This window comes from Melanotaenia boesemani, chromosome 19 (assembly GCF_017639745.1).
Source record: "Melanotaenia boesemani isolate fMelBoe1 chromosome 19, fMelBoe1.pri, whole genome shotgun sequence".
Classification (NCBI taxonomy): Eukaryota; Metazoa; Chordata; class Actinopteri; order Atheriniformes; family Melanotaeniidae; genus Melanotaenia; species Melanotaenia boesemani.
The window spans coordinates 23472954-23485321 of NC_055700.1; the positions used below are offsets into that span (position 1 = coordinate 23472954).

The 12368-nt window shown below is 37.9% G+C and overlaps 1 protein-coding gene across 1 annotated transcript in view; it reads left to right on the forward strand.

Annotated features, from left to right (window-relative positions):
- Positions 1–3784: 3784 nt before the first annotated feature.
- gsna (gelsolin a) overlaps positions 3785–12368 on the forward strand; it is a 28911-nt gene continuing 20327 nt past the window's right edge. Inside the window, exon 1 of the mRNA XM_041969455.1 lies at positions 3785–3939. The gene's annotated coding sequence lies outside the window, so the exon portion shown is untranslated. The remainder of the gene's footprint in view (positions 3940–12368) is intronic.

The window sequence follows — 12368 nt, forward strand, 5'->3', positions numbered from 1 at the left end:
AAATCTTCATATGCAAGATTTGTTCTTATATAAGAAGAAATTTTACACACTTTTAGGAACATTTGCTTGAACAAAATAATAATTTGTGTTGTTTTCTGTTGTTTAGTTGATTAAGATACAATAATATCTTACAGTGATGTTTTATTGTCAGAGTATTTAAAATGACTTTTTTTTTTTTTTTTTACAAATTATTTTGTTAATTTTAAATAAACTCTGATTTGTTATTATTTTGTTATTCTTGTGCCAGCATTATAATTTCTCTTAGGAAAAATATTAACTATTTTTTATTTATTTAATTCGTTTAAGAGCTATTCCCAGTGACCAGAGGATTTATTGCTTTTGCTTGTCTTCCTAAAACCATCAGTGCCATAGACTGCACACACGTCTGATCCATTCCCTCAACTCCAAGAATATCACTTCATAAATGCCAAACTCATCTGTGACTCCCAGATCCACCAACTAAATATGGTCTCATGTTTCCCAGGAGGAGCACAGGACTCCTTCTTACAGAGCGGCCCAGTGGGCATATATGCCTCCAACAAGGAGCGCCTGACACATCTCTCACTGGTACATATGGAGGATATGTCCTGAGCTCCCCATTAATAACACCACTGGCCAACCTTCCCTCACCTGGTGGGTGAATTTTATCAGATGCACTACTCGCTCTGTCAGTGCACTACATCTTAAGAACATTCTGGATGTGTTTGGACAGAGCAGGTTCGCTCTCCAAGGAGTAATTGATTTACTGTTTGTATATAAAGACGCTTTACCATGATTTAAATCTCACAATTTGTAAGCAAATGCATCACTTTAAAAATGAGGACAAACAGGTTTCAATGCACATCTTTATTATTTATTTTCATTAATTCTTTTGGCATTCTGGTTATTATTTTTCCTTGTCTCTGTCTCATCTCTGTTGTGTCTGTCCAGGAATCATCAATCTTAACCTTTTATGGAACTTTTCAGGGGTTTACCTGCAATCAGGGCGAGCATGTCTTTTTTAACATACCCAATGTAACACATCAACTGTCAAGCATGGTGGTGGGGGGCTGATGATTTGGGCCTGAAAAAAATGTAACAAAAATAAAAATAAGACACAAGAGTCAATTTTTGTGACCAAAAACATGATATTATCTGAATGGATTTACAATGAGCAAGAAAATGATGCCAAAACTTTGGTGCATCGTCAATCAATCATAAAGACGATAAGTGGATTTTCTCAGTCGCTGATGGAACTGAAGGTCAGATAAAGGAAAAACATAAACAAAATTCAGATAAAAATTTAAGACTGACTGAAACAAGCATCACAGCTGGTGACAAACACCACAACAATGATCAGAACAACTACAAAGAAAACTGGGCAAAGGATGTACTAAGGGACTAATGAGGAGCAGGTGTGACAACACAATATGTAAGGGGTAAAATAAAAAAATTTAAAAATAGGAAACAATAAAAAAAAAAAAGACTCAACCTGAACTGAAAACAGAAATCCAACATGACCTAAACAGAAAAACATTTACAAGAAAAGAGTCAGACCCTGAAGAATATTGTTTTTTATTCGTTTAGTACAGAGAACTGAGAACAAGAGGAGCTGGAACAAAATACAGCAACATTTTTATATTTATGGGGCTCATGAGTTCAATTTTTATTCCTCTGCTTCACCTTGACAAAAACTGTTTTTAATGATAAACATTCTATTTATGTTTAATTTGTTTTATAACCCAAGAACATTCAACTATAGTAGTAAAATCATTTAAAATATCTAAGCTGAACAAACACTTAACAAGGATGGTTATATCTCTTTTTTATTATTCATTTTGCATCACTAATATCAAATGTCTTGCAGAGAAAACTATATTTCTTGCCCAGATGTGCTGGATCAGTAAGAATGGAGAAAAACAAAGCTGCTTTGTGGCCTGTTGGCCACTAGAGGGCGCCCAGGCTTTAAAGACTCGCTGGGATCAGATCATTAACATGCTCTAAATATCAGCCTTTGTCTAGATTATGACTTTCAACCTGGTTGATACAGCTATAAATGGCCTTTTCACAATAACCTGAACACAGAGTTTGATGGCAGATTGCTATCATGTGTGCAGCTGTGCATCCAGGTGTAGTATTGCTTTAATGTGTGATAGTGTTTTAGTAACTTCTGCATTATCTAAGGAAGATAAACGTTTACTAAGCACACATAAGGGCAACATAGACAGCTTCTATCAAAGTGAAAGCAGCTGAAGGAGCTTGAAAACATTTTTCTAATCTCTATTAGATCTGGATTGGAGTTATGACCATTTCATGATGTTACACATTTTGAATGTTTTCCTTTTCTCTACATTTTCATTATCACTAATGAAAACACTAAAAAGAACTCTTAAGACACAATTTTAAGATTCTGTAAAAAGATTTAAGAGCAAGTGTTCACTTTAAAACAAGCATTGGCAACTTGACATAATCTCAGTGTTTAACCTACAAAGAAATATGAGAAAAGAAGCAATATGCTGTATAATGTATATATAAATACACTAGTCAGCTACTTTATTAAGTACAGCTTGCTGTAATGGTGACTCAGACCAGCCAACATTTTTCCATCTTCTATTGTCCAGTTTTGGTGAGTCTGTGTGAATTGTAGCCTCAGTTTCCTGTTCTTAGCTGACAGGAGTGGTACTCATGTGGTCTTCTGCTGCTGTAGCTCATCTATTGGAAGGTGGGTTGTGTTCAGTCACTGTGTTTCCATGCAGTCAAACATAGTACTCTGCAAACATTGGTTGTAACAAGTGGCAATTTGAGTTACTGTTGCTTTTTTTGTAATCTCCACCCAGTCTGCCCCTTCTGCTTTCAGGCATATTCAACTAGACAACTGCTGCTCACTGGATATTTCTTTCTTTTTCAGACTATTCTCTGTAAACCCCTAGAGATAGTTGTGTGTGAAAAGCACAACAGATCAACAGCTTGTGAAATACTCAGACAGCCAAAGTCACTTAAATCCTCCTTCTTCCTCATTCTGATGCTCACTTTGAACATTCACTAGCTGTGTTGACCATGTTAAGTGTGAGTTAAAATACAGTATATCAAACAATAAAGTATCAATTCTCTGTTGTTAAATTAAATATGACATGTAGCAATAATAGCAAACTACTCAAGAAGCCACAGTTTTACATATAAGCACATACAGACACAAACATGCACCCACAGTCATGTTCCTGACAGAATAAGACTTTACCTGTGAATGAACCAGTGTGGCAAATCTCAGATCAGGAAAGATAGAGGTGGACGAGCCCCTCAGTCCATCCTGTTACATTGTCAGATGAAAATAAAACCATAGCTAAACCCCAACATTGTACAGACAGCATGTCTGGTAGTAAGGAGGAAAAACTGCTGTCGCCTAAGGAAGAGACAATTTTCCACCACTAAATATTCCACAAAAAACTGTGATGTAACATCATCTTCCATCCAGGTTACATTGTCCATCAGCATCTATGAATGCGGAATAACTGACCAAGCCTTGTCTGACCAAATAAATCAATATATTTTTCAATATAATCTTATCACATAATTTTAAATGATTTGTTTGCATGATGGGTCCACGTGGCCTGCATTTAGCTTTGCAGTAAAGTCCAGTGTCTTTTCAGTACAGGAGCAGTATGGAGGTCCTCTACAATATGTGATAAGTGCATGAGAAAAATCACTGTTATGTATAAGTCTGGAAAATATTTCCTCTGAAGAAAGTGCATACATGTTGACGCAGGCCGGTGAGGGGGATGGGTATTGGGGAGGGTTGTAGGGAGTGTCCCATCCCAGGCCGAGAGCAGAAGCTGCGGCTCTGTGCTCTGCTTCCACGCCGACTCGACGCCTCTCTTCTCCCGCTGCAGCTTTGAAGCTCTATCCGCGGCTCACCCAGGTCCACACCGGTCCATCCGTCTATCCCACAACCTCCATATTCAGGTAGGACCGAGAGGACTTTATTAACCCTCTTTTTTCTTTGAAACACTGAATTCTGGAGCACAGATTAGCGGATAATCTCGGCTAATGCCTTTTTCAATGTCTGTTAGACCTGCAGAACAGGACGCAGCTGCAACATCGAGCTTCTCGGTGTGGCTTCTTCTTTTATATATTTTCCTTCAATGAATTATTTACTTTTTTCTTTTAAAAGTTACTAAAATTTGTTTTTTTTTAATGCGGTTCCACATATAGACAGTCTGTGGAAATCCTGACGTGCACATCTTCATTTACACAACTGTTTTGGTTCATATGATGCGAAACGCAGACCCAGACTAGACTGACTTAATAAAAATGACTCAATAGAGGTTTTCCTTGTTTCGGCAGCTGTAAATCCTCCGTGTTGCTATGGAGAAGCAAATAATCAGGCTGTTTTGAGGAAGTTTAGTTACAACATCCTTTAACTAACTGCTTATTACATTAACCATTAAAAGAGTGAAACAGACTAAATTCCTAAGAAAGAGATAAAAAAAACCTTTCATATAAAGAACTTTAATACATTTTAAGTCCAGCGTTGATGACGTGCCTGAACTCACCAACTGTTTTAACTCTCAAACAGCTGTCAGTGCATTTTGTGGGGGGTTAAATTGTTGGGTGTGTTTCTCAACAGAGGAGGATGATTCTAACCTACTTTCAAGAACTCTCAATTTTGCAGCTTCTCCCCACACAAAATATGCCAATGTATCTTGTATTTTGTTAGCTTAAATATAGTTTGTACTAACATTTCCTGTTGTAAGCTGTGTCTGACCTCCATGTCTTAAACTCAGAGGGGGCGTGTCATTGCTATTCAATGAACAGTCAGGAAAAAGGTTGGTACTGGGGTCCATAATTTGATTAGCTGATTTGCAGGCAGGATGATTTAATCTGCTCACCTATCTCAGTATTTAGATCTTATCTCTTTATAAAGAATCTACTAAGTTTTTGAAATAATAAGAGTAAGTAAATGCAAACATTTAATTCTTTGAGAAATTATGCCTACAGATAGTTGAACAACAGTTAGCTATTTAAAATATTAACTCAACAAAATATTTTAATTGTGGATTTTGACAAGGCCGTTCTGCACCTTTCTGTTTCCTCTTTCTGAACAACCTCTTTAACTGATTTGCATATCAGCCTGAGATGATTATTCCTGTTATAGGTTCCACTTTTGGTTCAGCTTCACATTATCTCCAAGCATGCTTCTATATAAGGTTGAAAACAGAGTAGATGACTTAACCCCAGAGAACCCACCCCAAACTATAATATTTACACTGCCGTGCTTCATAGATAGCGAGGTTGTTCTTCGTAAAAGATGTCTTTGGATTGTACTAAATATGTCTGCTTTGATTGTTGCTTTATATGACCAGGGCCTTTTCATTCTAAAAGACCTGGGGCCTCATTTATCGAACTGTGCGTAGCAAAGCAAACCACAGGTGGCGTCTGTGGAGCAAAAAGGAAATGCTGCGCACTTCTGCTTTCAGATTTCTCAAAGCGTGCGCACACACGTCCTACACCTGTTCCCGTTTATAAATCAGAATCAACTCTAAAGCGGGCGCACATGATGGAACGCCTTCCCATGCCCACATGGTGGCTATAAATGGTCAGGGGGACGCCTGGAATACATATTCATCACATCATTTCGATGATGGCTCGGGAAGGAAAAGGAGGGAAGAAGGGAAAATTTCGGGTTGTGAGACTGAGATCCTGATGGACCATGTTGACAAACGTAAAAACGTTTAATTGGTGGGCATGGCATGGGCATTCCTTGTGTTAGAAAGGCAGAATAGTGGCAGCAGGTCTCTGATCCTGTCATCCAGTGTCAGAGGGGAAGACACGCCATAAGGCATCAGAACATGCGGCTGGATATCTCAGTTGGTAGACTATCCGTCTGTCTTGTGGAAGATCGAAGTTCGATTCCCAGAAGGGGGAATCGCTTTGGAGAAAAACGTCTGCTAAATGACAATATTGATGCTGGTAATTTAGTCATTTGTTTTAATTTATAAAATAAATATGTACAGATTCATCTGAGATTGGTAGCAGTTTATTTAGTGTTAAATAATATTTCTTTCTAGTTGCTGGATGCTCCAGCTGGGTGGGCGGTGCAGAGGGACACAATCACTGCTATTAACCAGGTGGACAAGGAGCTGCGGGAAATAAAGACCGTCTTGACAGAAATTAGGACAACAATTAAAAAAAGCATTGTGTAAGAATAAATAAGTAAAAGGGAATCTACCTCTTGTGTGTTTCATTAGTGTTGCATCACTTCTAGACCTCTAGCCTCCAGTCTGCGTCCTGCTCTGCTGAATGACTTTCACACTGACATGCTGGCAGCAGACTGTCACCCTATTTAGCTGGATGTGTTTTATAACATGTAAGTTTTGTTTCACAATGACAGAACATAATTTATTGTTTGAGGTTCTTATTAATATCATCTCTCCTTTTCCTGAAAATCCTGCAGTGTTCTTTGAAGATAGTAGCAATTCTTCATGTTTGACTGCTTGTGTCTAGCATCTTTGTTTGTTATAGACAAACACAGTCAGTCATTAACAGAATATGCAATTTCTAGTGGTTGGGGTGTCCATGACAGTGATGACCCCCTTGTAAAAAGAATGTATTTTAGCTCAAACCATTACTGTTTTTCAGTTCTACTGACGTAATTTTTTAGTCTAACCCCAACCAGGAAGCGAGAATATGATTTAAGTGAAGTTTTTCTGTCTCTAACAGAATGTATGTTAGTATCAGTCAGACATCTCACAAAGGCCCATGGTTAAAAGCACACGACTTAGCTACTCTATCAATCTCCCTTCATTTCTCCTTATGGGGACTTTGTGGATTTAAATGATAGTGTTTCCCTCACACTGACTTAGCCATGCCAGGCTGCCACATCTATGTTTTAGATGTGTTCCCACTCCAACTTACCTGATTTTAGTTAATGAACTTCCTGTGGGTCCTCTGTCTTGCTCATTCTGATGCTCAGTTTGAACTTGTGCTAGCTGTCTTGACCATGTCTTCATGCCTAAATGCATTGAGTTCCTGCCATTTGATTGGCAGATTATATATTTGTTTTAACAAGCTATTAAACAGGCAGTGATCGGTGAGTGTAACTTTATTTTATTCTTCATTAAGTAGGACAGTAGTATTAAAAATCTTTACTAAATTGTACATTTGAAAGATTTCTGATGAGAAGTTGGGCATTTGAATGTAGTCAGTGTTTCCCTGCTCGTGTAAAAAAGCCACACCCCAGACATGCAAACCATAGTTACAACTGCTGCACACTTAGGACAGTATAGCATTTCAGATACTAGATACTTGGATGACTTGATTCATTTGGATGAGAAAATGGAGCACAGAATATCTCAACCTGTGATTGTTTCCCAGACAGGATTTCAGCTACATTGTTCCTGAAATAACCCTCTCATATCCTTTAATAATCATCCGTATATCAGGGAGGCAGTTTACAAAGTCATAAACAGTCATTTTACTTCTCTCTTATGCGCTTTGTGTCAACAGATGTTAGGGAAGCAAAGTGGCTGTTTAAAAGTTAGAGAGTCAGAGCGTTATCTGTTCCAGCTGCTTAGCTCCTAAACAGTCCATAAGAGTCTGAGTGGCAAGGCTGGAGAAAATGAGTCATCGGAAAGCCCCCTTTTTGTGAAGAAGGAATATCTCCTTCCCCCCCTCAGGCCTGGCATGCTGTTAAAGCCTACACATCCAGATTTCACAGATAACATTTAGATTTTGTTTTTGCAGCAAACACATGACAAAGCATTTAATAATGTCTAATTCTTGTCATATGAATTCAAGGGTGGCTGCACGGTGGATCATATCTGGAATTTTCATTCAGTTCTCGAGTGAAGAAACAGAGAGGCTGGCAAAAACTGGTGGAGGGGACAAAGTAAATGAGATTGGAATGGCACTCTCACTGTGTTTGTTAGCAGAGAAAGGGGTGGTGGGTAGGCCTAAGGCCCTGTTTACACTGCAACGCTGAGACAGTAAAATGCTAAAGTTTGGTTGGATTTTAGACCTCTCATTGACATAGTAACAGAGTTTAGATGGATAAACCTGCAAAGATTTGACAACGGCCTCCAGAGTGAAATTTTCTTGCAAAGCTAGTCCTGTCAGTGTAAATTGAAAGTGGAATTTTTTGGCAATGATGACATCTTTCATGGCATTCCTGCACACAGACCCTGCTTAACCCCCGAAGAGCACAACAACAACAATGGCGGATCTTTGTGCCATGTTTGTGTTGCTGCACCCTTTTTATTTATTCGATTTGTTGAAGCAAAACTTGTTTCTGGTAGAACATTTATCAGTGAAGATGCATAAGTTACACGCAATAGATAACTAGCGGTTGACATGCAACACTTCTATTGTTGTGTTGTGCTTCCCGATCTTATGAGGATGCTGTACACACCTGGGTGTACAGCATCTGGTCAGTTTCTGGTCTTATTTTGTTTTTCCCTGCACAGAGTTTTTATTCAGTTGTTGAAACGCATTTCTTTTTGAAATAGGCCTTAAAGAATACTCCAGGCTCTGCAGAGGTGTGGGGCAGGCTACAGACACAATCTCGTTTTTCCAGCGTGTCTGTGAAGAGGCACTAATCACAAATCATGTGGTCTGTTCTATTTAAGCATGCAGCTGCGTGTCTGTTGAGTCAGACGAACTACCCCTTCTTGAGTCACTTTATCCAACCAGTATCATTCACTGGTTAATTCTAGTTTTATTCAAAGAAAAAGTCAGTCGTTTTTATTAGTTGTTTAGGAGACTATCATTTTCAGAAAATGTCTTGCACAAAAGGTTTGTCTATATCTTTAAATATGTTAGTTTTTGTAATTTATAAAAGCTAAATAATGCAGCATTTCTTTTAGTATTCATAAAAGGAATAGAATTGGACAGAGGGGTCATCTTGTAGTTAAACTACATTAACGCCCTGCAGTGGAAAACTTAATGTTTATGAAGTTTTAAGCCCTTTATTTGTATCTCCAGAACTTGGTTTCAAATTAAAGTCGACATGTTTGCTGTTTACTTGTCTCAGTTTTAATGGGTATGTCTGCATCCACAGTGTTTTCATATTCTTGTTAGTTTGAATTAATAAGAAGCAGCAGTATATCAAACAGAAGTTATTGATTTATTTTTCCAGATGCTTGTGAAATCAGTGTTATTGTATTTCTCACCATAGTTGTTTCAATGCCCCAGATATTTGGTTTGGAGGATTGTGCTACTTCATTTAGATGCCTTTTGGTTAGTCCCAGCTGTGGTATAAATTGTAGGAATATTTTATTATCAAATGCTAGCCAGTATTTGTTGAGTCTAAACAAGGAAGCAGCAAGGGCGTGATTAGCCTAGCTTAGATTAACTTACCACAGCTAGCTTGTCTCCATCAAAAGATGAACCACTTAAGTAGCTCTAAAAAGCTGAAACACATTGTTTTGGGATTAATCCATAATTTGGGAGTATACAGTTTGTTTAAAAAGTTAAATTTGATATATATATATATAAAAATTGTTTTCCAACATAGACAATACTTAGAAAATATCTATTCTAACTAAAACCACAAGCTTTTCCTAAACATTACATTGGATTTATTGCCTAAACCTAACAAAGCCAAGGGTGTTAGCTGGAAATTCTAATATAAAAAACAACTTGCAGATAGTTCTGGGTGATATGGAAAAAAACATAGTCATGGTATGAGTTTTTTAAATTATGTATACCGATACCGATGTTGCAATGTCTTTGCTTCATTTTTAACACTATTCTTATGGAGTGGCAGCCACAAATGATAAATTATGCCTTTAGTTGCTGGGATGACGGTTTCAGACGGTTTAACAAATTAGTTTTGTTTTCCACTTTGGCTTTTTCCAACTGATGACAAAGTGTGCACATTGTATTAATCTGTACTTGTTTTCACTGATCCATTTTTCCAAAACACTTCAATACTGCAGACATATGAAGCCTTCTTCTTTTATCAATAACTGAGTGTCAGTTTCACCCTCACTTTTTGTGGCATTTTTTTGATTGCATTCATTCTTGTCTACATTTCTGCTCAGCTTAATTCCTCAGTCTCCAGGAAGGTCATTGTCATTTGGTTGGCAGAAAGCTTAGGGGAGCACCTGCCAACTGGTTAAGTCGAATGTGTTCAAAGTTACATAGCTTGCTCTGCCGATAGAACAACTGAGACCAGGAAAGATGTGACTTTAAACAAGATCTAATTTTGAGATCATTTTAATGCCTAACTTTACCTGTAGATGGTAACTGAACAACTTAGTGGCACAGTAGTGCGGTGGTGTCACAAGAAGGTTGTGAGTTCAAACCTACTGCTTGACTTCTCTGTGTGGTGTTTGTATGTTCAGTTTGCTCTCACAGAGCTAACATTTATGTTTACTTTAGATGCATTAGGATAAAGGGCTCTAGAGACTCTCTGAGGTTATGGAGTCCAATGAGATCCCCAAAAGACAACATACCCTCAGGGGCTATTTATTAGTTGTATTTAGAATGCAACCAATAAATTCTTAGGAATGTTGGAGTAGTGTAACAGTCGGTCCTTGGGTGGTAAACGAGTGAAAATCAAGCTAAAAAAGGAGGCTCTTTTAAAGCAGCTTCAACATTGGTCCAGACTGAAAACAACTGCTACATATAATAGTAGTCTTCTATATTCTTGTGCAAAGTTGTGATATAGATTATCATCAAACACAATCTGTTTTTGAAAATGAAGAAAAAAGTTCTTGCTAATATCCAATATGACCAGTACAAGATGATAAGCAAACTGAAATAAATGATGCTGCTTCACTGTTTGACTCTTTTGGCCATAAGATGAAGACTCCAAATGACTACTTTGACTCACTGCAGGAGAATATCGCCGGCTGTAGACATTGAAGCGTCATGGAAGCTCAGACCTTGTATGACTCCAGGATGCTGATGTTTTGACAGTAAGCACATTATACAATCTGTTTCATGTGAAGTCAAATGGAGCTGTAAACAGGAGCCACATCAGAGTATGTTTATTTTCCTTAACATGTCAGAGGACATGTGATCAGACTGCAGCAAAATAAAATTCATCATAAAAAACTAAACAAGTTTTACTGAAAACAAGGTTTCTGCCTAAATTAACTTGCCTACTTTTCCCTGTTTAACCTTCCAATAGTGGACTATACAGCACTGAGTCTTGTAGTTATATAAGTGGTAAAACTGGTTGGCCTGGCTGCAGAAACTCTGAGTCACTTCCCTGTTCTCAGGTTTGGGGGAGATTCCTACCATGTTTGTGGGCAAACAGTCGCAGAGGAATGGCCGATTCTTGCTTCAGTGTGGATGGTTATTCATGCAAATTGGAAGGCGGCAGGTCCAAGCAGCATTCCTGTGGAAAAACTAGATTGTGTTCATTTTGAACTACTTGACCTCCTATTTATGCAGCTTTAAACTCATGAACCTGAGTGTTCTGAAGCTGCTTTGTAACTAAAGGTAAATTTAAGCATGTTTGGACAAAAGCCCCATGTAGGGCCAATCTAGACAGGCCAGGATGAATTTGAGAAGACTACTTCACTTCTAAGAAATAGTTTACAGTCTCTGTTTACTGTCCAAGCTATGGCTTGTAATGTCCATTACATGATTTACAAAAGTGTTCAAATCCAAAACCACACAGCAATCAAACATTATGTATTGAGAGTTAAACAAATATTTCCATTGAGCTGTAAATGGTACATTGTATTTAGATAGTATGCCTCACTCAATTTCTACGGAGCCTGTCTGTTGACACTGATAACAAGTATATATTAATCTGTGCCCATGAATTACTGATGTTATAGCAAACATGTACTTTACATTAACATTAACCCGTTAAGGCCCAACCCATGAAAAAATGGTAAGAAAAGACACATTTTTTAAATATGAGGTCTTTATTTGGTCCTGTAACAAAATGTAACAAAAAATTAACATTTTTTGGGGGGCTATATCTGCCATTTATTACCATGTGATGTAAAAATATTATAATATGGTTTTCTGCTTCTGGGTATTAGAAAATGTCTCAGAAACTGTATGTGACAAATATGTCACGTCGGGCTCTTATGGGTTAAAATGGTACAACTGAGCTTACTGGCTTTGCCTAACTTAATAGTTTGTAACAAAACAAATGGAAACAAGACACCAGAGGCCTGTATGACAGGGTATTAACATACCCCGGATATCTCTCTGTTACCTTGGTTGACTTACCCAGACATTTAGGGTCTGGATAAGCAGTACAATGAAGCTGGTTATCAACCGGTTAATTCAACCCAGAGTTTTTCCATCTTGATCTGTGCGCGTTCACATAAAATAGGTGGTGTATGCAGTGTCTGACCAATCACAGAGAAACCCTAACGGGCAGCTTACTTCACCATGGATAGCAGACAATTATTCTTCAGAAATAT